The sequence below is a fragment of the Lutra lutra genome, chromosome 9 (genome assembly GCF_902655055.1).
Source record: "Lutra lutra chromosome 9, mLutLut1.2, whole genome shotgun sequence".
In the NCBI taxonomy this organism is placed as follows: Eukaryota; Metazoa; Chordata; class Mammalia; order Carnivora; family Mustelidae; genus Lutra; species Lutra lutra.
In genome coordinates, this window is record NC_062286.1 from 66,552,895 (window position 1) to 66,579,772 (window position 26,878).

At 38.0% G+C, this 26,878-nt stretch overlaps 1 protein-coding gene and 1 non-coding gene across 4 annotated transcripts in view; one reads left to right on the plus strand and one right to left on the minus strand.

The window, feature by feature from the left end:
* EFEMP1 (EGF containing fibulin extracellular matrix protein 1) overlaps positions 1-26,878 on the plus strand; it is a 66,121-nt gene that overhangs the window by 15,067 nt on the left and 24,176 nt on the right. The window lies entirely within an intron of this gene.
* LOC125110141 (U6 spliceosomal RNA) lies at positions 15,782-15,888 on the minus strand. The gene has a single exon (XR_007130472.1). It is a non-coding gene; the product is annotated as a U6 spliceosomal RNA (small nuclear RNA).

The window sequence follows — 26,878 nt, forward strand, 5'->3', positions numbered from 1 at the left end:
ATAGGTGAGAATCAGCATTGTGTTCCTTCTACCCTGGAATGGTTTCTCAGGAGAGTCCCCAGAGACAGTGAGCTGCTGATAGGAAGGCTAATGAGGAAAGGCAAAGTGGTAGGTGGAGGAAAACCTAAACAGAAACACACTTGATGCTGAGCTGCACAGCAAACATCTATGACCAGTTCCATCTTCAGTAGCTCCCTAGCAAAATACTAATATGTTCCTCCAACTCTATCTAAATATCTTCCTGAACTGTGTCCTGTTTTATTTATTATTGAATAGACACTAAGCAAATGTGGTTTTTTTGTGCACGTGTGTGTGTCTAATTGAATAAATGAATGGTTTTTAAGCATCAGAGAGCACAGGCTTATAGTTTACTCTGAGTTCTAAAACCATCCTTGTAAATGAGCTATTAAGTACCAAATGTATATAAGGTATATTTCCCAACTATATATGTTATCAAATTTCTCATTAATAATTGGGGTCTTAGATACCTTGTTCCCATTTTAAGCTTAAGCAGCTTAAAAGAAACTATAAAGTCTATTCTTTATATCCTAGATTGTTTTAATAAACGTTGGTGAATAAACAGGTTTCTATTATCCCTAGAGCAAAACTAGTAATTAGAAATACTAGATTCTTTTTTACTTTCTGAAAAGTCATTTAAATTGTGAATGCCTCTTTGTATCAAATATATAATTCCTCAGAAATCTAATGATGAGTAATGAAAATATGGTTGTTTGAGGGGAATGTTAGAAAATATATAAATTCTCTGATATTGTGAACAAGCTCAAGGCACTTGATAAAGCTCTCTAAAATAAGAAAGATTCAGAGCAATCCATATTGGTCATTTTCCTCAACTACTAGCCAGAAATTACCCTTTTCAAGTCAACTTTGTTCAAATGCTGAAGGGTAGAGTCTAGGAAAATCACTTAGTTGGGTGTAGGTGACTTAAAGAAGTGCATTTCTGTTCCCAAGGTAGGAAGACCTGCATTGCTTGGGAGGTAAGAAGATTCCAGGGGCCCAGGAAGAAAGAACCCAGTTTACTGAGGGCCCCTTGGGAGCTAATAACTAGCTTATACTTGAACTGTAGATGAAGTAAGAGTGTCAAGTAGGAAATGGAATCAGAGACATCTACAAAAACTGCGTATATAGCTTTTATGTATGTCCAGGTAAAATAAGAATCATTATGGGAATTGGAACTACCACTGTCCATACTGTTAAATCCCAAAAAATTCCAGCAAATGTAATGAAACAAATTTTGCTCCCTAAACAGCTATGAGTGTTATAAGGAATCTACCTACTCCCTTGAGTAGAGGTGTAGAACATGATCCAAAATGGGAAACAACTCACAGAATTCTATTCAGTGTCCTCCCTGGAAACTGGGTCTATCACAATCTGGATTAAGGAAGATTTTTTTTGTTCTATGGTGATTGGTTAGATTTTACTTGTGAAATATTTTGCAGCAGAGTTCTCCTGTCATACATATAGTCACAGATGAGCATGCCATTAAATTGTGGTTGACATTTTTACTATTTGGTAAAAAACAACAAAACAAAACAAAAAAAAACAACAAAAAAACCCTTAAATATCTCAGGTTTTTTTTTTTTTACCAAATATTAGTAAAAAATAATTTTTTTACCAAAAATTACTAAATTTTTACTCAGATGTAATTATGAAGAGCAGTATATCTGTATTTCAGAGTTTGCTGTTGAATCCTTCAAACTGTTGTTGAAGAGGCTTCTTAGAGAATTAGTTCAACTCTAATTATTCTCCCAAAATACAGGAGCAGTTGACATACCTGGCATTGTTTAACTTTACTAAACCCACTGATGAATTTTTTTCTAATCACCACATTTCATAATTTGAAACCTGAAGAGAGAATGTTATATAAGATGGTTTTCTCTCCTTATCCGTGTTTTTTCCTGAGCAGTTTGTGGTATCAGAAGACACCTCATCTATGGGGCGCCTGGGTGGCTCGGTGGGTTAAGCTGCTGCCTTCGGCTCAGGTCATGATCTCAGGGTCCTGGGATCGAGCCCTGCATCGGGCTCTCTGCTCAGCAGGGAGCCTGCTTCCTCCTCTCTCTCTGCCTGCTTGTGATCTCTCTCTGTCAAATAAATAAATAAAATCTTTAAAAAAAAAAAAACACACCTCATCTAAAAGAGGAAAGGACATTCTAAAAGAAGTTGTTAAAAGACACCTCAGAAATCTTACTCGGCAGGCTCAAGGCCCTCTTTCTCACCTGGCTTGCATTTACTCCCACCCATGCACATATACTCACACATACACCTACTCAGGTTCATACCCATATACAGGCACGTGCCCAGACATGTATGAGGCAACTTCATTTTTGGTAGGAAGTTAACATGTATTCAAATCAAACCAATCAAAGCTGATAAAGTTTCTAATATGATTCTGTTACTTTCTCATTATTTCTGTAAAATTGAAATTGGAAACTGCTTTCTCAATTCATGTGTTCACCTACCACAGGGGAATAGGACACCTTGGACAGCTACTGCATTATTTAATCAACAAATAATTTTGTTAGATGGAGTAGAGGCAGGGTCAACAGAATAAAAGTAAAACTATTAGGGGTGACCTCTAAGGCCCTGTTGTCTTCATTTCTACAGCACCCTGGTCATTTCCTCACTAATCCTTCTTGGAGATTTACCTGGATTCCATCCTGACCCACCTCTGTATTCTACAATGAGCAACAGAATTTTTAACAAAATAAACTTTGTAGGTAGAACCTCATAGAATGGATTAAAAAATAGCTTATTTGGGTGTGACACTGAATCCCTATGCTCTTTCATTCTTCAGACTTCGGTAAATTATACAGTCAGAAGGTAGCCCAGAATAAAAGTCCACTCAACAAGCAAGACAGAAAATTCCAGTCATTCATGATTAATTAAACTTCCCAATAAAAGCTGTGGGTCTTTTTTGTAAAAATAGTTCATGACCTGGCATATCAGAAGAACCCTAATCCAGGGAGGTAGCCAGAGGTGGGGGAAATCCTCCCACACAAGCTGGTAAAGTTGCAGGGCTTTGTTCTGAATTTCAGTTGCATGACCTTCCTTCTTCAGTGATTGAAAAATAAATAAATAAATAAGCTAATGATTAAAAAAAAAAAAGAAACTAAATGAAAGAAGGAAACTTAATCATGGTGCAATTTAAGCAGCTAATGATAGTTCTGAAATACCAGGAAAGATTATTTGGTGAACAGCTCATTCAAAAAAAAAAAAAAAATGTTAAATAACAAAACCACTGTAAATTAGAGTTCAACTCTAAGTAAACTAAAAAAAATCTTCTCATTGATTTTTCAATATAAGCGGGAAATGGATTGTGTAAGCATGCCAGAGCCATAGTTTTCAATAAACCAAGCTGTCACAGATGGTTAATACTCCAAATAGACCATCAGAATATTGCTCTATTAGAAGATCTTGGGCTATTTGGTTGCCAGTGTAAAAACCCAGTGACAAACAGTATTAGGGTTCTAATAGAAAGTTTTAAAGAATTGTTGGAAATCTGGTTATAATATCCAAGTCAGGAGTAGGCAGAATTACACATTACCAAAAGTGTTACAGAGTCATAACATGGTTTTTCTTGGTAAAATACATGGTTCTTCTTGGTGAAATACAGTTTTTTGTCTCATACTAAGGGAACAGTTTATAGTGACAAGAGAAAATAAGGAAGACCTCAACAAGGAAGATTGCATGAATTATCTGATCAAATATGAGTAGTGTTTTGAATTTTCTCAAGAGCTTAAGCAAATCAAATAAAGGTCCTGAGAAGTGGGTAAAACTACCTGCTAATTACTCAGTGTAGTTCTCAAGTTAGGAAAGAAGAATCAGTGAAGATTCAAGTTCAGACCACGTCTTTGTACTTGATTTGGAGAGCTACATTTGCAAATTTTTCTTAAAAATGACACATCATTGGTATGTCAATTCCACTACTCAGCAGAAAGAAAACACCACTTTCCCTTAAAGGAGAAGAAATAATTTCTCTTTACTGTGACAGTTAAGTGAACCTCTTATCCACAAAGATCACAACTGAGTAACAGCAGTTGCTGAAAATTCATGACTTAAGTGTGGCTTGCTCATTAACTGATTGTAAATATATATACCAAATATTATTAGGATGAAATGGTGAAGACTGTTATGGGACTTCCCTAGCTCTTCTGCTGACAGACTCAAGTAACAGTGACACTCTCCCCCCAGCACTACCTGTAACCACCACATACCACTCGGGATGAAAATCAGTCACCTAGGGAAAAAGAAAAAAAAAAAAAAAATGAAGTGAACACCTGTTAGGGTAGAGGCCAGGACCGTATTCACACATTTGTGGAGAAAAAAAGCAAGATAGGGCAAACAGCTGACCCATAACCTTCTCTACCAGGAATCTCCTCTTACCCTGGGAGTCAGGAGCAACTGTAAGAAGAATGGGGGAGAGGAAAAAAGATGTAGAATGGAACTGGAAGGGAGAGTAAAGGAGAGCAAGATAGGCGCTTTAAGGGCAATGAGCAAGTGTAGACTACACTAATTGAAAATATGTTCTACTGAAGTATCTCATCCAACAGTATTACAAATACCAACTTTCCACTTATGTTCATACACGTAAATGCATATTTTCCTCAAAAAAGAACCTTATGAAGAAAAAAAAAGGAAGGGTGACTCTGAACAAATCAGTTTAACTGTTTTTACAAAATTGGCTTGTGGAGGCTTTACATTTGCGATTCAGTTGTGTAATATGTTTTTTTTTTAAGATTTTATTTATTTATTCGACAGAGATCACAAGTAGGCAGAGAGGCAGGCAGAGAGAGAGGAGGAAGCAGGCTCCCTGCTGAGCAGAGAGCCCCATGTGGGACTCGATCCCAGGACCCTGAGATCATGACCTGAGCCGAAGGCAGAGGCTTTAACCCACTGAGCCACCCAGGTGCCCCTGTGTAATATGTTTTTGAGAATCTTCTGTATGCTATGTGTGATAGACCAGTGCTTCTCAAACTTCAATGCAACACGAATTACCTGGGGAGCCCATTAAAATGAAGATTTGGATTCAGTAGGTGTGGGATGAGACCTGAGATTTCACATTTCTATAAAGCCTCCAGATTTTGTGGATATATATACAGAACCTGTCTTCCAGTAGTTGAAAGTTTGTGCTTCCCACTAGGAAGCTGGTATGTCTAGTGATTCTTCGTCCTCTATTTTCTGCCTTTAGCAAAATGTGGTATAATTTGGATAATTTGCATGTGGTGAGTTTTGTTTGTTCATTTGTTTTTTCAAAAAGATCTTTTTCTCCTCTGGTCAGTACTCATTTTCTCCCATGTAAATTCCATTGTTATAGCTACAGCTGTAATACATAGATATTTCCTTTGCTTACTAATTAACAGAATTTTCTCCTGTAGTGGAATGTTTTTATGCTTGAATGCTCAGGAGGATCCCGGAAAGTAATCTTTGGCAGCAAAGTGTGGCAGAAACCCCAGGAAACTCAGCAAGAGACAAAGGTTCCCATCTGGGTCTTCCCCTAAGTGACTCTGACTGTATTAAGCCGGTTAGCCTCTCTGGGCCTCAGTTTTCTCAGCTGTTAAAATTAAGAAGTTGTCTTTCCCAGTTCTTACTCAAAACAATTTTAAAGGAATGAGAGAGAAATTAAGAGAGAGGTAAAGAGAGTGCACTTTGTCTAGGTTATAAGCTTTCGAAGTATGGTAGCTTTGTGGCTCTTGATTGATACGGGCCTGGCCTTTAAACTGCTTGTATCGATAGGAGTCCTTCTTTGCCTTTCAGATGGTATTTTTACCAGGAAAACATACCAGAACAAGTTAAAATCCGCCCTGGGAAGAATGCAGGTGCATTCTGTGATTATAATAGCATTAATTACTCGGAAACAAAAAAAAAAAAAAAAAAAAAAAAACACAGAGAGTTCTAAAGACGTGAAGCTTTATTGACAAAACAGTTCACACCTAGTACTGGTTGTTTAAGTCTGGACCAAATCACTGAAGCTTTAAAGCTTGATCACGGCAGTCTTTTCAGCAGGCACTGACAGGGGTAATTACTGTGGTTCATGTCATAGCCCAGGACTCCATTTCAATCCCAGCAGAGAAAGAGGTTATTTTTATTTTGGTGCACAGTAAATATACTTTTTTGCATGTATTAATATAAACTGCTTTAATATGTCAAGGTGCCAACACTAAACTTTAAAGGCTCTGTACTATTTTCTTGATTCTGAATTAAGGTTTCCTGCCTTCCTAAGTACCTTTCAGCAAAGAGCAATCTGTTTAAGTTCTACAAGTCTGTTCATTTCTCATTTGGGGATATTTACAACCTCAGACTCAAACTAGGTTTACAACCAAAGTAACCAGTCTTTCCTCAGTGTATGCATTATTATCCATCACATAGAAACCATAAGGAAGTCTACACGCTAGTTATTTGTGGCCACAGAACAAATTACCCTAAAACTCAGCGGCTTGAAACAACAAACCCTTATTATCTCACATTTTTTCTGGGTCAGGAATTGAGATGTGGCTTAGCTGGATCCCCTGGCTTTGGGTCTTTCACAAGGCTGACGTCATCTCTAGGCTTCACTGGGAAAGATCCACTTCCTAGCTCCCTCACTAGTGGTTGTTGGCAGGATTTACTTCCTGCCTCTGTTGGTCATGAGTCCTTCCTCCTTCAACTCCTTGCCACATATAACTAACTCTCCATAGGCCATCTTACAGCACGGCAGTCTTCTTCATCAGAGTAAGCAATTGAGGGGGCGAGAGAGAGAAAATGCTACTAAAACTGAAGTCATAGTCTTTTGTGACATAATCATGAAAGTGACAACCCAGCTCTTTTGCCATATTCCGTTCATTAGAAACAAGTCACAAGATCCAGTCCACATTCAACGGTATGAATGCCAGAAGTCTGGCATCCTTGGGAGCCATGTCAGAAGCTGCCTACCACATCTGTAATGAAAATTCCCCCTCCATTGATTCCAGCCCAAACATTTAGAGTTAAATCTAGAACTTTGAACAGTTTTGAAAAGCAGAATAGGAGTTAAAAAGCAAAATGCACCCACCTCCCCAGCGGTGCAGGAGACTAGATGACTCATTCAGATACATAGCCTGATGGGTGTGGTTGAAATAGGCAGAGTACCATGTAAGAACCTTGCTCTTCTGACAGCTCCTTCTGAATGAATGCACCCTTCTCTCCTTCATGGAGTTGGAACTTCTAAAACACTACCAGTCTTCTCCAAAACCACTCCTAACTAATTACGACTATGTCCTTTGATTCTGAAACTCCATAATTAAAAACCCCTTTAATCTACTCTATAAATAAACAATATCCATGAAACAAAAACTTTACAAGCAAACAGAACAACTACCTTTATTCTTGCAGATTAGCATACATCTATATGTCTGTTACATAGAATAAATTTAATAAAAATTCTTCTTGCTTCATGTTAGCTTTTGTCCTAGACATCTGTGATATTTGTGTGTTTGTTGGGGAGTCATGGAAAATGTTCTCCATCTCTCCCATAGAAACCTCTGTTCTGTTTTGGTCACATTTTTCTTTCTTTAGCCTAGTCAAAAACCCATGCCTTGAACTGTCATTTTTATGTTTACACTTGTTTACATCTTTTCTTTTGCCTCAAATGTCTACTAGGAGACATGTGCTGAGCATAACCTAAGTTACAATAAATAGGTTACACAAGACTTAGAAATTCAGAAGCCATAAAATCCAACATGGATTTTCTTAGGACTCTAAGGAGTAGGTATCTTGATTAAGAGGCATGAATAGTGGCTTGTTTTTCAACAAGGAGACAATAATGAGTAGAAGATCCCTCTAAGGGAAAGAAGAAAAGAGAAAGGATGTATGAGCAAAAACAGAAAAATCAGTGAAGATGGAAACCAAAAAAATTGAACATATAGGAGAACGTGTAAAATCAAATGGCGGCAGGTAGAGAAAGCCACCAGCCACATCCAATCTCTTCTAAAAAAAAATATTCTAGTAGCTAAATTGTAAATTAGCCAGATAGAAAGAATAGATAAAAGGCTAATGCAGTTATTAAAAGGAGTAATTAAAATCCAAAGGAAGTTTTTTTTTCCTTAAAATGAAATGTTGTTAAATTGCCCTTTAAAGTTTGCATGTTACAGCTCTGTGTGGAATGCAGTATGGTATCTCTTTGGTTCACTCTCCCCAGCATTAGTTTCCAGATTTGCCATGTGTCTCTGATACCAATATAAAAGCCTCTGTGGGCCTACTGAGTAGGCTAGGATAAATGAGTGCCTCAGCTTCCAGGTAGAGGCCAGCATCTGGCCTCAGGCCTGGAGCATCCTGGGGAGCTGGGTCTGGTCCACGGAGCAGGCAGTAAGAGCTGGGGAAGCCTTCAGGGGGCTGCCAGTCAGATCTGGGGAACCAGATCTGACTGGCAGCCCCGGTTCCCCTTACTGTGAAGTCCAGAGAAGGAAAAAAAAAAAAAAACAGTATTACACTCATAAGATTTCTTCATATTCAACCATCCATTTGCTAATACATTCTCTTGACATAAGTAGCCCCACTAAATTCCTCTTTCCTCATCACTAACTCTAAAATGACAGCTTAAGGATTATCCTTTCTGCCATTTACCATGAAACACAGCTCCAAACCAGTTTGTTGTAGGTTTCTGAGCTTAACCACATAGCTCACACTGAGTGGATAATCAATCATTCTATGACTAAATCCATCTGGAACAAATTTGAAGAAGTGGCTCTGTAGGGTTTGTTTTTTGTTTTGTTTTTTTTTGTTTTTTTTTTTTTTTTAATTAAACTGAAACCAGAGTTGATCTTTTTTTTTCAAAGGTTTAAAAGAAAAAAATTATAAAACTCAGCAATGACTTTTTCCCCCAGAACTTATGCATGCTCTCTGAGCAAAACTGGTTCTATCCTGCCCCTATTTTGCATTTCATTTAGTATTTCAGAGAGATAGTTCTTGAATGCTTTGGAGGAAATCCGCTTCTCAGAGAATGAGGTCACAATCCCTCCTTGGGTAGAAGGAAAGGGGGAACGTTGTGTGGTCAGTTGTCGCCACAAGTTCATGCTGATCTTAAATCCCCAAACATGCAGGCCTCAACTGAGGGAATATGGAACTAAAAAAAGCCTATTTCTGGCCATTCTTGCTGGATCCGCTACTTTAAAAGATCATTTAAACATCAGGAGCCTTGGCTTTAAAGAACTCCACCTTTCCCTCTCCAGACCCCAAGTTGTTCATGTAAATTTAGGATATATTTTCTCATGTATACTCTGACATCTGCACCATTCATGCATTCGTTTGTTAAATTTTTAGGCATTTTTCATCAACTCATGCATCCGTGTATTCACTTAATATGTATCCAAACTGTACTAGATGCCTAGACATATCCCCTTTCTTGCAAGGACTTTTCAGGCATAAGGTAAGGTTGGATTTTAAAAAATTAAATGATACAAATAATCAGCTTAACAATTCAGGTCAACAAAACTTTAGTTGAGGGGCTCCTGGGTGGCTCAGCCGGTTAAGCGGTTGCCTTCAGCTCAGGTCGTGATCTCAGGGTCCTGGGATGGAGTCCTACATTGGGCTCCCTGCTCAGCGGAGAGCCTGCTTCTCCATCTCCCTCTGCCTGCCGTTCTGCCTACTTGTGCTCTCTGTCTGTCAAATAAATAAATAAAATCTTAAAAAAAAAAAAAAAAAAAACTTTAGTCGAGAGCCTCAGTCTCCCTGGAGTCAATGGTAGTCAAAGCAGTGGTGGGAGTCCGGAGGAGGGATTGCTTCCTACAATCAAGGGCCATAACGGGTTTTTCAGAGGCAGTGGATGTAATCTGGATCATGAAGGATGAGCTGTATATAAATAATCCTGAGAAGAGAAAAGGCAGGCTTTGCTGGGTAGATGCCCTATATGCAGAATAATGCTTAGGGAAAGAGGGGAATAGTTTGTATGAATCCTGAGTTCTTGGTTAAGCCATTTAGATTTAATAATGTCATAACTTGTGAAAAGATTTTGAGCAAAGAGTGACATAATGAAAATGCTACCTCCAAAAAGTTGTGGGATGAGAGAGGAAAAATAAGTGTACACATATGGTTAAATGTGTTAAATCATCTTAATAGGGCTTAATGGGACATGGGGCAGATCCGACTTCTTGTAAAGTGAATAAGTTCCTCAGAAAAGAGTTACGTTAACTTTCAAGTACTGTACATAAAATAACAATTCTAATAAGCATAAAAGAGTTTGATCCACAAGGACTATTTTCAGGATCATAAAATTTGTTTAAGTCATTTCTAACAGACACCTATTTTGCAAATAAGTGATGAGTCAGATTCTGAGTCGAAGACGATTCTAAACAAGTTCCGCTCCAGTAGGATAAACAGTTATAATATTGTTTAGCAATGTATTTATTCATAGATATTATAAAGGTAAACATAAAATAGTCAATTAATAATATTTAGGTGTAATTTCAGCTCCTATGAAATAACCAATTAGGAGCTAAACAAGCCCTTAAGTGATCTTACGGACAATCAGCCTTTCTGCCTCGTGTTCACATCCATTAAACTGTAGAATGGTCATTAGTCATAATATATGGCAGAAGGAATATAGAGTAAGTCTCTAACCATAAACTATGTCTGAACATAGACCTTTAACAGGGATTGCTTTTATTTCTAATATGGTTAAGGCTGTGATGCTGTGAAATGCAATGAACGTAACCTAGGCAGAGTCATGCTCTGATTATAACGAGGTTTACAATTACAGGAAATTATGGCAAGAGGTAATTACAAAGGCCCACTTGCCCCAGTAAGTCCCCTACCATCCATTTTGCATATAAGCATGAACCAAGGAAAAATCTGGTTACAAATAGAGGAGAGCAAAAAGTTCTCCCAACATGGCTAGGGGACATGCATTTCCTAGTTAACAGTTACTTAATTAGAAATGAGAATTTTAAAAAATGAGAATTTAAATGGAGTACAAAAAGGGGAGGAGGGCTTTAGAAGGGCTGCTTGGGAGTAGAGCTGGATGGCTAAGCTGATAAAGCAAGAACTTAAAAACATAAGAATATATAGTTTACCTTATGAAATAATCCAAAAGAATTTTAACTGGATTTAGATCTCACTTCACTAAGTCATGATAGTGTGTGTGTGTGTGTGTGTGTGTGTGTGTGTGTGTGTGTGTGTTTAAGACTTATCCACAGCTAGAATTTTGCAAAGGTAAAACACCTGTTCTGTTCATTGATCTATTTAAGTTTCAATTCTAAAACACTCCATAAGCAGTAGTAATGCCTATACTTCTCCTTAAAAGTGGGATCTTCTGGGACGCCTGGGTGGCTCAGTTGGTTAAGCAGCTGCCTTCGGCTCAGGTCATGATCCCAGCGTCCTGGGATCGAGTCCCACATCGGGCTCCTTGCTTGGCGGGGAGCCTGCTTCTCCCTCTGCCTCTGCCTGCCATTCTGTCTGCCTGTGCTCGCTCGCTCTCCTCTCTCTCTGACAAATAATAAAATCTTGAAAAAAAAAAAAGTGGGATCTTCTGGGGATGATGTGTTAGTTGCCTAGATTTACTTTATTGTTTTATGCTGGATTTGGGAATAAGATGGGGAAAAGAAATTTTAACACTTGCTTTTTAAATTACAGTTTGTTAGATGGCACAAGACCACTAAATATCCTTATGGCTGTAAGACTACTCAAGAAGCCTGGGTAACTATTGTGTGCAAAGCACAGTAGGTGCTGAGAATACAAAGATAAAAATGCTTATAATGCCCACCCTGAAAAGCTCACAGTCTAAGAGGGAGGGGACGGTAATTATAATGTGACATTTTGAGTTTCATTTTAAAGACTTCCCAGAGAAGGTGACACCAGGCTTCATTCTAAGGAGGTTGTGGGAATTAGCCTTTAACAAATGGGGGAAGGGAAGGACAGAAGGAAAAAGAATGTTCCATGCAGAGAGAATAGCCCTTGTGAAAGTCCTAAGGAAAAGACAGAAGAAGGGAGTAAGTGTTCTGTATGATTCAGTGTGTAGTACATGGTGGTGAGCAAGGATCAAATCATGAAGGGCCATGCGTATCACATTTAGAAAGTTTGGATTTCATCCTGAAGATACTGGAAAATACATAATGAGTTTTCATCTGCACCAAGTGAAAGATGTCCTATACAAACATGAAACTTCTGCAAATCTAAATGAAGTCCACTCTCTTTGGTCACAGAGGAGGGAAACACATCATTTACTTTCAAAACATTTCTGAATCCTAACTTTGTTAGTCCAGTTAGATAATTTCATTGTAGGTAATTAGGACAGGTTTTATTCTCTACTTAGTGCTACAGAGGCAAATTAAGTATGAATTTTATTCTAAAAATAGCACAGATCACATTTTTAACCAAACAAAATGTAGTGGGGAAAATATCTTAGCTCAAAGAAAAGTTTAAAACATCAGCATTAAAATTCACTCAGCATTTAGTGCATTGTTCTAGGTCATTATGATTTTATCCACCCAGAATATAACTGTAATTCTTAAAGGATTTTTACTACTTGAGGTTTGTTCCATCTTAAAGCTCGTTCTAAAACTTATTGGAAGACTAATTTGAAAGTAAAATTCAACTCAGCCTTTGTAGAAGCTACAAGAAGTTCTACACACTCACCTTATTTGGCATGGCACTCCTTAGTCTTGTAAAAAAATATAATAACAATTGTATAAATACTATGGAAGCATTGAGTGTTATTTATTATGCTTTGCCATGTTGTAATTTAACGGTGCTAGAATTTATGCATCAGACCCAATGGAGAGCTCAGTTGGTACCTTCAACAAATTGCGGCCATAAAATTTATATAGGCCACTGATGTGTACCTAGGGTTATTCAGCAGTTGGTTTCCTAATGAAGAATGCCAGAAATCGGTAGTTGGAGCAAAATGTGTTTAGGACCCTGAACCAGATAAAGTGCCAAGGGCACACCTTCACTCTTAACATGGCTCTAGTTAAGGCCGTGGTTGGGAGCAGCTCTTCAAGACCTATCCAAGGCGGTTGACTTTCTAGAGAGAGCATATTTGTCGCTACTGCTCTTTCTTAACAAGGTAATAGCTGTTCCAAAGTCAGCTGGACAAGCTGCTTTCTGTAGCGATCTTACATTGACCAAAGGAAGCTAGGAAAAGAAGCACAAAGATTCCTTTTCAATGTTCAGCTCGGGCCCACCTTCTTTGCGCTTCTTTTCCCAGGTCCCTTTGGTCAATGTAAGATCACTACAGAAAGCAGCTTGTCCAGCGGACTTTGGGACAGCTATTTCCTTGTTAAGAAAGAGCAGCAGCGACAAACTTGCTCTCTCTAGAAAGTCAACCGCCTTGGATAGGTCTTTGGCCCTGCTATGTCCACAATGGTTTGTGAGTGCTATGGTCCAGTTCTATGATCTTCCTGTGTACCCTTTGGGAGCTCAGCAGGGTGCCCTTGCCATCTTTGTCTTCCACTCTGTTTTGTGGAGACCCCAGCTCATTCAAAATGTCAGACATCTATGTTTTCATCTTAGAGTCTTGTCCTTATGAATAAACAGCCAGAAATACTTGTCCTAACTTTAAATGTAGTTATTTCCACTACATTCGAAAAATACTCCCCATCTGTCCTTTAGTTCTGATTTCTAACTTCATCACTGCCTTGAAAGATGATGACCATAATGTCCTTGACATAGCCAATATAATAAAAATTGCTGCTGAAATTTGTATCTTCATAGCTTTTTCATAATTGGAACTTGTTCACACAAAAGTTCTTTCTCAGAGTTCCTATAGGTTCTAATTAGAGCTCCAATTAAGCTATGTTTGCCAACTAGTTTTTATAAACGTTAATACTCCATTGCTATGAAGGGGGTCCCTATAGTATTAACTGTCCCTTTCATATGGCAAAATATTATGAAATGCAAAAGATGCTACATTTTTCTTTTTGCCTTGTCTTATTCTCTTTTGTTTGAATGTTTGCAACTTCCCTAATAAGAAATAGCTTTTAAAAAGAAAGGCTGATTTGGCCTATTCTCCTATCTGTTCATCTGGAATACACCAAAGGAAGGGAAATCAGTCAAAGCTGTGATGTTCTTCCCGGTTGGATTTCAGTCATAACGGACCACATTCAAAATATGACACTGGGCAAGGAAGCAAAGATGAGATGGTAATTACATACAAATGAATAGCAAATTATACTGAAAGACCTGACTTTCTGCAGTTTTTTGCTTCCTTCGCTCTGCAGCAGCAGTAATACCAACCTGATGTACACCGACTTATAGCCATTTCACAACATGTTAAGTACAATTTCTCAAGCACTTAGTGTCAAGCAAGTACCATTTGAGAGGTGTCTTATTTCAGTTAGTAGCCACAATAATATTATGAATTGATATTATCTCTTCTTTACAGACTTTGTCAATGCAACTTGGAAAGGTTAAAGAACTTGCCCTGAACAGACACCTAAAATGTGGTGTTGCTTGGGTTTGAACTGAGATCAATGATGCTAAAGCCTGTGATCTTCCCACTCTTCTGTCTCAGTTACAGTTCATAGCATTCTGTCAGTGAGTTGCAGAAGAAAAAAAAAGTTATTCTGTGGTTCTCAGACTTTCTAAAAAGATCGACAAGTCCTTCCATCAATTCTTGGTATAATAAATTCTTGGCATAATAAGGTTAGAAAAAAGGTAGCACAAGAAACTAAAGAAATCATCTCAAGTAAAAAAAATTAGAATTTTAAAATTGTGTGCAGTGAGAAAATAGTATGATTGTTGTAGTTCTGAAAGAGATCCCCACACCTCCTTGGCCACCTCACAGTCATCCCCCTTAACCACACACATGCCTGAAGCCAAAGATTTTAATTTAAAGGTTTCCATAAGCAAATTATTACATTTCTAGGGAAAAATAATTCCAGACTAATTTTAAATTTAACAATATGGATTGCTCAATTTTTCCATTTTCTTCTAAACTGAAAACTTGGAATATGATAGACTCTACGGATATGCTCTGTGCAATAACCATTATATATATGTGTGTGTGTGTATATATATGGTGTGTGTATATCAGATCTAAGAACATAGTCTTTTTTTTTCTTCTATGTTTATGCATGGTAAGAAATGCCCTTAAATACTGACTTAGTTTGGCATTTACCTTTAACATATCAACTGTATAACTGGCACAGGTCCATCTTCCTTTGTATTCTACAGACATAGAAACTGTGTACAGGGCATGTTTCCCCATGAGATTTTTTTCTAGTTTATGCTGCCAAAAAGGCTTTAAGCAACTCTAAATTCCTGAAAATTTGTAACTTTACAGGTACACAGTAGTGCATTTAAACACTGAAGAGAACTTTCTATTTATCCCACTCTACTAACAAAGCCATTTAATTCTGAAAGATGAGTCCATTTTTAGACCCTCTTTTGATTCTACAGATCAGAAACCACTGTTGAAAAATGAAAAAGAAGGGGTGCCTGGGTGGCTCAGTCGTTAAACATCTGCCTTGGGCTCCAGTCATGATCCCAGGGTCCTGCTCAGCAGGGGGCCCGCTTCTCCCTCTCCCACTCCTTCTCCTTGTGTTTCCTCTCTCCCTGTGTCTCTCTCCATCAAATAAATAAATAAAATCTTAAAAAAAAAAAAAAAAGAAAAGAAAAAGAAGGGAAGAAGAAACAGAGACCTATGATCATGGTCCCCAAAAGGCAAGAGCATGTTTTTCAGGTTTCCCAGGATCCAGTATTTTAAGGTAGAGAGGGAAGAAGAGGTAGGAGCTGGAAAATGAGTATTTTTTACAACAGCATTCAGGAATTCAGTAAAATGAGCTTTAATTTCAGATCTTAAAAACTGAAAGAGATCTCAGAGAATATACAGTCCACAAATTTGCGAGTCATCCTTATGCAGGGGCCATATTAATCTTCTCTGTATCATTCCAATTCTAGTACATGTGCTGCTGAAGCGAGTACAGAGAATGTAGAGTCCAAACATAATTTTGTCTCTGATGGAAATGTAAGGTAAAATGCCCCCAATTCACTTAAAAATCCAAAGACTATTTTATATGTTAGCTTGAGAAATCTTTAGGATTGAAACACTCACAGGGTCAATAGTTTCATTGAACAGTATTTTCTTTAGTTCCCTATTGCCTTTAGGTACTCCTTGAACTCATAGGACTTATTTGAATGGTATTACCTCACAACGCTGAAGTGTTTAACATAGACGGGTGGGGGATATCCCATAGCCTACATATGTCAAACACAATTTATCAGCAAATTAAATTCAAATATGCATGCAAATTCATGAATAACTTGGGGAAAATGGCAGCCATAGTGTCAATTTGAAACAAAACCAAAAGTTAAATCTCTCTTGGTTAATGGTATATGAAGATTTGGACACAAGCTGATAGTTGTTCAAATTTAACATTTTAGTCACTGAATAACCTTATGCCTTAATATGATGAAAGCTGCAGAGTCTTCCTTCCTGAAAAAATCATTCATACAGAACAAGGAATAAGAAGTCTAGTTTTTAACTGCTATGTTGCTCAAGGAAGAGGGATAAAATAAATAACCACTTAAGGTAAGATCTTTCCTTGCTATACTTTATCATAAAGCAAGGTTTTCAGATGTTAGAGGATAAATTATGAAGGTATAAAAGTAAACATCACAACAGTACAAAGATATATGTATGTGCATCATGTGTCAAATGAGTGAATGTAGACATATTCATTCATTTTGTTGAATCCTTACAACTTTTTCTATTCGGGTGGAGACAGCAACTGTTTTTCAATTTTTTTAAGATTTAATTTATTTATTTGAGAGAAAGAGAACACAGAGGGAGAGTGAGAGGAAGACTCAGACTTTCCACTGAGCAGGGTGCCTGATGATGTAGGGCTTGATCTCAGGACACTAAGATCATGACCTGAGCCAAACAAAGGCAGGCGCTTAACTGACTGAGCCATCCAGGCACCCCTGTTTTTCAATTGTTTTTTAAAGATTTTATTTATTTATTTGACAGAGGGAGAACTGTGGGAGGGGCAGAGGGAGAGGGACAAGCAGACTCCAAGCTGAGTGAGATGTGGAGCTTGATCTCAGAATCCTGAGATAATGACTTGAGCCAGAACCAAGAGTCCAAGGTTTAACCAACTGAGCACTACCCAGGTGCCCTGTTTTTCAACTTTTTCATTAATATTTTCTTTCTCTTTTTTTAAGACTTTATTTATTCATGAGAGATAGAGAGAGAGGCAGAAGGAGAAGCAGGCTCCCTGCAGAGCAGGGAGCCCGATGTGGGATTTGATCCCAAGACCCTGAGCCCATGACCCTCAGATGACCCAAGACCCTCAGATCATGACCTGAGCCAAAGGCAGATGCTTAACCAACTGAGCTACCAGGCTCCCTTAATAACATTTTTCAAACTCAGAATTAAATGTACAATACAATGAACATTGAACATGCATCATCCAGTTTCAAAAATTAACATTCAGCCATATTGCATGCAGCCCCTTAGCATCATTTTCAACACAGACGACTGGTCAAATCGCCACCTGCTACTGAGATCCACAGTGCACCATTTGCGTATTCTTGGTGATAGGCACCTCGCTACTTCCTAATATATTAAAGAGGTCCAATGACCATATTCTTCTCTTAACCCCAATCTAAAATCTGTTGTTCCTAAATTTCTACCCATTTATTCTGCCTTTGAAAAGACAAGTTTAAGACTTTTTCTTTCTTCTCTAAGTGGCCCTTCAAATCCCTCAAGTTCACTTTCATAATAGACTATCTCAGATACAAATCTCAGAAAATTGAAAATCTTCTCTTGTAAACTGAATAGAGTGGGGACAAAGAGAAGGAGATGTAAAGAGAGTAGGAGGGGCTATACTCCTTCTTGAGGGCTGACATTTTTTTCCCCACAACGTCATACAGGATATTTTCATTTCATTCAGTTTAACGTCTCAAATTTCAGTTTTATCTTCCTTGTACCATTGGTTGTTTGGAAGTGTAGGTCCTCTTTTCTGAAAGAAGGGGATTTTTCTAGTTTTGTTGTGGTCATTGTCATTTCCATCATATATGCAGTGTAATGAGGGAACAAAAGTCTGTATATTGTAATTTTTGAAATGTATTTAGACTTTCCTTAAGGCTAGCATGTAATCATTTTCTTTTAACATTCTCTCAGTGCTTGAATAGGTTTTATATTCTATACAGTGTTCTATATCATGTCAAGTAGTTCAGAGTTTATAATCATGTTATTCATATTTTCTATTCATTTCTGAAAATATGTTTTTTCATTTGGTTACTAAGAGAGGTATGTTAAATGTCTTAGTGTATTGCATGGATTCATTTTCCCTTTAGTTTTGCCTGTCTGTGCTTTGTCTATATGAGGCTGTGTGATTAACTGTAGTTAAATTCTGAATTTCTGCATTTTCCTTGGTAAACCAAAACTTTCATCGTTACACAGTATTTTTTATTCTCTAGTAATCCTTTTCCCCTTAAGGTGAACTTTGTCTGATATTGGTATTACAAAGCCAACTTTCTTTGATTAGTGTTGGCATAGTACATTTTTCATCTTCTTTTCTTTAACCTATCCTTTCTTTCCATCCTTACATTGTTTCTCCTGAAACAGCATATTTGGGTTTTGTTTTGGTAATCAATCTGAGAATTTGGGGTTTTAGTAAGAGCATTTAATCTGTTTACATTAATGCAACTATTGCTATGATTAGGTTTAAACTGCCATTTTACTATTTGTCTTCTATTTGTTCTGCATATTTTAGTTTCCTTTTCTTTCCTCTCTCGCCTTCTCTCTAAAATAATGGACCATTTTATATTATTCCTTTCTCCCCCATATTAGATTTGTAGTTTTGGCTTTTACTATTCCCTTAGTTTTTTTTCCCCTAGGGGCTACTTAACATGCACCCTTGATTTATCAAAGTCTAAAATAAATTAGTAGTTTTACCTCTTCCCTAATGATGCAAGGACCGCCAAGTATTTAAACTCTATTTTCCTCCCTGCCAACTTATTATTCTCATGTATTTTAATTATAAATATTTTATAAATCCCAAAAGACCTTCCTATTCTTGTTGTATACAGTCCATATTCATTTAGATTTACTCACATATTTATCCTTTCATTGCTTTTCATTTTGCTGGAATTTTGAATCAAAAAGAGAAAGAAAAAAAAAGAGAGAGAAAGGAATTTAGTGCAAATTTGGTGAGTTCCACCCCTCCTTCAACCTACTTCATTTGGAATTCAGAAAAACATAAGGGCCCTGAGGCATATGGGGAAACGTTGTGCAGAAACATCATAAGTAAGATGTAATGAAATGGGTAAGAAAATATACACAAGGAGGTAACATGCTCTGAAGGCAAGAAGCACAAAGATATGCTTTATTTAAAAAGCCTTAAGCAGTTAATGATTTGGAGAAGTATTGCCAAATTACAATCAGCAAATTTAGTAGTGGGCCCCAATTTAGTGGGCACAAAAGCTGTTTATTGTTGAATGAACAACAAGTATAATGTAATTGGTTTCATACAATTAGGAGGTCACCAAGCCATGCTTGTTATAATTGGCATTGCCATAGCCAGGGGCTTGTGCGACCTCAAGCGATGATTGGCCTGAAGGAGTAAGCCAAGAATGTGTGTGCTTTGGGCTAGGGAGACTGACTAATCTGGCTGCAAGGCTCAGGGAGGGGGCCAGAAATCAAGTCCCAGTGCTTAGGCAGGGCCTGGTGGACTCAGCTGAATGTAGTGTCCATTCAGTTCATCACTCTCCGGGGGTTTGATCTGGAGCTGGGGATGGAAGGTGGTTGGGAGGAATGAGGCAAAGAGGTGTAAGGCACCAGAAAACTAAATGTCAGTTCAGAGGTCTCCCGTAATAAGATGGGATCATAATTCCTGTGAAGGCCCTCAGGTTGGAAGCTGGTCCCCAGCTCGTGTAGACTCAGCTTCAACTTTCACACAGACCATCTTTAATTCAATCTTTAAGCAAAGATTAATGATGCTACTTGTTTCAAAATACAGTCCTACCTCCACAGGGTTGTGGATTGATGACTGGTTATAATATCACTCCAAATACCAAAGTCATCTTTCCCAAACATTAATGGATAATTAAGTTTAAGAAGTAAAAAAAGGGGGTACCTGTGTGGCTCAGTTGGTCAAGCGACTGCCTTCAGCTCAGGTCATGATCCCAGGGTCCTGTTCTGCAGGGAGTCTGCTTCTCCCTCTGCCCCACCCCCACTCATCCTTTCCAATCTCTCTCTTGCTCTCTCTCTCTCAAATAAATAAATAAAATTTTTTTTAAAAAGAAGTAAAAAAGGAAGTTTAGCTGGGAATGACACATTCACAGAGATGCCAGAGAACACTCAACGATTAGCAATCATTTATCAGTAGAAAATGTTTTTCCTGAAGATTCTGAAAGCATTAAGCTTCACTTTGCCAGTGTGCAAAAAGAGCTGAAGAATAATTAAGGCCTTTGTTTCCTTACTGGTTCTGTTTTAGCCTATGAGCAATTGGTGCCTTTGGTCTGTGTGTAGTAAAGATGAGTCACCAGTTGAACTGACCTTGTGTGCCACTTGGTTTTCTCCCCCTTGTTCATGAACTGTATGTCTAACCTCATCCCGTCATCTTGCAAATGAACACCACTAGCCACAAAGGAGACTGGGTGAGAAAAGGTCGATCTGCAGTGCAAATCAATCATCATTGCTGGAAAAGAAACTCCAAGTACATGTCGCATGATTTTTCCATATGAGAGCAGCATATTTCAAGGTTCTGAGAGAACACAGTACAGTGACAGGGACTTCCAGGGCACTGGATTCACCACTCTATAAAACAAAGAAATGAACTATCAGGGAGGCTGATGTTTGTTGATTTGGTGATATTTTTGTTTATCATTTAAAGCACACCAAATTATTAACAGTCCTTTTTGCCAGAACAGATAAGAATCTAGAACTATAAATCTACTGCTGGCCATAGATGAAGACAGTTCTCTTTTGTTACTTAATATCAGTATTTATTTTCTCCACGAGAACTGCTTAGCTTGGGTGAATTCTAGTTGTTAATTTCAGAAGGGTGAAAAGCTAACTAGAACTGGGCATTTAGCCCAGATAAATCTGATTCCAGTACTATGAAAGAAGCAGCGAGGGAAATAGAAAGTCTTTGACAAAAATTGTTGATAATTGGCTAAGGACTGGGGAGGGAAACAGAAGACTTGGAGAGCTGTGAATGTTATTCTAATGTAGAAGAAAGACACAAGGGAGGAATCAAGGCACTACAGATGAACGACCCTCTCTTTTCTTCTAAGAAAAATTAAATATATATACATACATAAAACTACAATTAAAGGTCTGCTATCCAGAGCTCTTAGGAAAGAAGTCTTTACAGAGACCTAAACTTAGGGGCAAAATGGAAATCTGTGATTTGAATTGCTACTCTGTGTGACCTTGGGCAGGTCACCTCATGAATCTACATTTCAGTGATGTCCTCCTGCCTCTTCCATAAATTGTGCATGATGTGACCACTTATTCCACAAAGCTGTTATCAGGATTAAATCAGAGGATTGCAGATCCAATTTTCTAATCAAATAATAGATGTTTATTGCTAATATCTATTTTTATCCCAGTTAATTTTAGAATTTTAATAGATTTGTATATGAAGTTATATAAAATATCACACACCTCCTTCCTAGTCAAAACTTAAGCAATATAATTTACTGTCTTAAATACTCCGATTATGATTACTAAGAGCCATAAATGGATGAGGAAGTAGTAAAACAGCAATGCTCTCAGCACTTTTTGAGATAGTTCCTACTTTGCAAGATTATACCAAAAAATAAAACGAAGACCCAAAATAACAAGAAGATCCTTACCCAATGAGTCCCTTTTATTTAAAAGTTTTATAAAGTAAAAAAAGTGCTGGGAACTAATTTATTGTTCTGTCACTAGAAAGGATTAGGACCAATCATTCTGAGCAGATAGGTATCTATCTAAATTGTTAAGAATGTGAAAGAAAAAAAGAGAGATGGGGGAGAGAAGAAGGAAGGAGAGAGGAGAGAAAAGATAGTAAGAAAGGAAGAAAGAGAAATAAAGAAAGAGAGAGAGAGAGAAAGGGAGAAAGAAAGATGGGGAGAGGGAAGGGAACAGAAAGGAGGGGCTAGAAATAAAGTAGCTCCTTCACACAGCAAACATGAATCCCTGACCTCTTTTTTCTACCTTTACTCCATTTATGAGGTTAAATTAATATGGTTGCCGAATATATAAGAGTATAAATCCATACAGATGAAGAAACAGCAACTTGAATTTAACCACTGCCTACGCTTTAACCACAGGTGCTCAAAGGACAGCGCCATCAAGTAATATTCACAAAGCATGCACAGTGCTCCTCACAGAACTAGGAAAGGTGTGGCTGCTTTACTATAAGAGTGTACAGTCTGGAAACAAAAAGATATATTTTCAAGACTGAACTTTTTTTAAAAAATCCATGCATCAGTAAGGATGGATAGCCTATTTTACAGATGGGGGAACAGAGAAAAAGACTTGATGCCATGTTCCAAGATCACCTGGACAGTGACAGATGCAAAATCACTTTAGTCCCTTCCTCCTATTTCAGTATGTTCTCATCCCTTGTCAGTGGTGGATTATTCCAAGAGCAGTTCTGAATTATTCTTTAAACCGAAAGCAGCAAAGTCTACATGGTCACCTAGAGCATTTAAGGTACAGAAAACGTTTGCCCATGAAAACATACTGAATGTCCATGTCGTGGTAAGTTATCAAATTATGAAAAGAACATTGCAGAGATTAAAATGTTGCATAAGAGAGAGAAAGCAGCATGAGTCAGGGGTTTGGGAAATATGAGTCAGAATGACGGGAAGGAGCCAAAAACATAGAGAATGAGGGCCTAAGCAGGGACTTAATGGACACCACAGAGATGTGGACACAGTGCCTCCATTAACTTCTGAGAGGAAACCAAATAAGCAGTTCCATAGACTGGGGGTCAGCATGATAAAGAGGCTAGGAGCGAGAGCCGAGCAAAGATCAGACTGCATTATTTGAAGAAAGGATGGTGCCAAAGTCAGCAAGAAAGGGACCCACAACAGTATAAATCACTAGGAGGGAGAGCGTGGGCACATTTTTGAAAAATGAGGAATCACCAAATACTGCCCTTAGCTATTCTTAATGTATTAGAATGATGAAATGTGGGTTGATTTACGTGTTGTGATATTTTAGGAAGCACATTCTATTATTTTGTTCTTTGGGTATGTTTACATTAAGCTGTGTCTACATAGTTCAGAGCTGCTCCCTGTGGTGTCCAATTCAAATTCCAATCCTACCTTTAAGGTCCTGAATTTTTGTTTTTGACTTGAGCTCCTACTTTATGAGCACCTTCAAGCAGGCCAGGCAGCGGGCTCCTCACACACAGGCCCTCCAGCCATGCTGACTCCCAACTGACTTGCAGACCACGTTTGTTTCATCAGATGTTTTCTACTGCAGCCTGCTTCCTGCCTAGAAATAGCCTCCCCACCTTCTTCAAAATGCAGCTCAAAACTCCCCAGGCGCAGCAAACCTTCCACAGCCACTCGCCTCCAATGCTGCCTTATGCCTCCTCATTTCTGCACTTCACAACATCATTGTTTTCCTACAGTTTCCGTGTGCAGACATCTTGCTGGTTTTGCTGTTTCTCACATCTTGCCCATCGCCCTTCCTTGGAAATGGTTAGTTCCATAAGATAAAACACTGATCCTACTTCTCTCAAAGTCCAGGCATGGGTTCCAGCAAATGATTATCATTCATTCATTCATTCACTCATCCATTTATTGAACAGTTATTGAAAACCCACAATGGTTCATGCACTCTGCTAGGCATCAGGAGTACAGAAAAAAGTAAGACATAGACACTATCCTCAAAGATCTTGAGGCAGGGCCTAGGGAATATGTTAAGTAATTGCTTAAGAACATGGTAAGCTTCACTCTTGATGATAAACTATAGATCGTTAAAAAGCAAAACAAAAACAAAAACAAAACAAAAAAAACCCACACCTCTCCTGGAGTACTTTTTCCTAGATTACCATGAAAATCATGGCTGACCTGAGTCCTTTCCCTTATGAATAAAGCAGTGCTTTTGCCATTTAAGATACTCCCAACACAGAGGCCTTTCATAGAATGAAAAACCTGGGGAAACCAGGTCTTCTGATACACCAGCACAAGTGGATGGATATTCTTCGAGTCTCTGACATAGATGTAGGTTTTAGTGACTTATCACATTAACCTCCTGATGTTTAAGACTAATAGAAATGCATTCAAGTAGGAAAGAAAAGCGTAGAGGCATCTGGCTGGCTCAGCTAGTGGGGCAAGCTACTCTTGATCTAGGGTTGTGGGTTTGAGCACACCGTGTTGGGTGTAGAGATTATTTAAGACATAAAATCTTAAAAAAAAAAGTGTAAGAGAACTTAACAATGCGTAACAATTCTTACATGACTGTCTCATATGACATATGCTCTGTGAGTAAGTAATAACAGGGTCTCAAAGTACAACTTTTAAAATAATAAAATTATATTGTTTAAATAACGGTATGAATTGGTAGTATAATCAAAGATAGTTCAAAGAAATCCTGTCGATGTATCCTTCAGCATTAGATAAACTGCTAATAGCAAAGGAGAAGATAAATTGTCTCAGTTTGAGTTGGAGAAGCTGTAAATGAAAATGTAGCCCATTCATTTCCTAGCAGATCCAGCTCAGGATATAAGACAAAGCCTGCACTCAACTCCTTTGGAATAATTTCTTGGAGGGGATTTCATGCACTTGTGTTTTATTGAATTTCAGGAAGTTTCTCATCCGAAAGAATTAAAAATTAAAGTGAGTCCAAGTATGTACAAAGTGTGTTAAAAATATCACCAGTCAATGTTAGGTGTGGTGAGTCCTAGAGCAGTTTTGTTTGTTTGTTTGTTGTTTGTCTGTTTGTTTTGATAGAGAAAGGAAAAGAATATATTGGTAGTGGAGGCAGTGGTATTTTTTTATTATTGAATTATTTTAACTCGCCTAATATTTCTATTCGATAATCTTTCTCAGAAGTTCAACGGACCTGGTTCTTAAGAAGGGGTAGGTCCAGGTAGCACAGTTTTTATGTTTAAAACCTATATAAGGGGCGCCTGGATGGCTCAGTGGGTTAAAGCCTCTGCCTTCAGCTCAGGTCATGATCCCAGGGTTCTGGGACTCACTCTCTCTGGCTGCCTCTCTACCGACTCGCAATCTCTATCTGTCAAATTAAAAAAAAAAAAAAAAAAAAAAAAAAAACCTTTAAAAAAATAAATAAATAAACCATTTAATGATATATTAAGTCCACTGGAAATATTAGCCTATTTATCAAAGAGCCTTAGAACTGAACAAGAAAGTAGGAAGGAAATTGTAGGACATCGGGAATGCAATGGGGTGGAGGGGGTTTTGCAGCGAGGTTTCGGAAAGAAAAGCCACAGTCTCCGGTGAGGCCTCCCTTAGAAAATGCAGCAGCCAGCCCCGGTCCTTGATCTCCTGCCAGCATGTACTGAGGAAACTTGCCACATCTGAATCTCACATTTCGGTATCTCTCAGGGCTGTTATCACTGCAAATGCTGGCAGATGCTCTTGACATAAAACAATAGGAATTCTGCTGTCATTTCTGCATTAGCGAGTCATAAAGCTCTGAAAGAAACCCCAGTAGAAATGTTTTCATCAAGTGCATATGAGAATATAATAAGACACACAAAAAAAGAGCAGATAATTTCAAAGCAAGATCGTGGCACTTCTGCACAGTACCTTAAAAGGACAGAGTTAGAATCACTGATTTGAAAATAGTGATGATGATGGTGATGATGGATGTCAAAACAAAAATAAAAAAACAAAAACACAAAAAGTTCACCACAACTTTAAAACCAGGTTCAAAGAATCATGTTAAGTAGATGCTTTTATAGGGTATTATCCAGTAAACGGCCATACGTCCCTTGAGTATTTTTCATCTTGCCTCCCTCTTTCTTTTGGAAAGAATCTGTTATCATTCAAAACCGATATCTGAGGACAACTCTCTTACGATAGGACAGGAACCTCCTACATTTTTACATTGGTGCAACAGCTCTCCCTGGAAATAGACTTGAAAGGCAACACGGCAGGAACCACTCTCTGAGTTTCTTTAAGGGAAGGCAGGAATTGAGGAAGACATTCTAATTACTGACGGCTCATCTGTTGTATTGAATGTTAGCCCACTGTCTGTTCCAAAGCACCACCCTGGGTTTGCTACAGTGATGATCTAAGGCTCTTCGTTTTCATGCAAAATTCGTCATCTAGGAATTCCAAGTTTGACGATGTTTTTTAACAAAGCTTAGACTCTTCAGTTGTTGAAGAATGCCAAAATCACATAAGACTTTCATCTTCCTAACTCACCTATTTAACTTCATAATGGGAGAGAGTTAATTGAATGCAAAGGTAATGTTGAAAAGGCAAAATTAAAGTTCACTTATAAATTACTATAATATGAATGCACGCCCATTAATTCACATCACATTTTGAACCCAAAGAAATTCATTATAACAGATTCATTATATTATGATTAAGCATATTTTACTTTTCTAAAACTATAATCTACCTACTCCTTAAGGCACATTTAGTAAATTATAGAACTGGTTTAGGGAAATATCTTTTTTTAAACTGAAATGAAGTGCTTGGAGAAAATATTGTATTTTAAACTACACCAGTCTATCTCTCCTAGAGGAATATGATCGAGTTGAATCCTGTGCATCTTAAAATTTGCAATGAAAGGGGTTGTTTGGTTTTTTTTTTTTAAAGATTTTATTTATTTATTTGAGAGAGAGAAAGAGAGAAAGAGAGCATGAGCAGGGAGGTAGAGGGACCGAGGGAGAGCAGGCTCCCAGCTAAGGATCATGACCTGAGCTAAAGGCAGATAGATGTTTAACAGACTGAGCCACTCAGGCACTCCAAAAGGGTTTTGTTT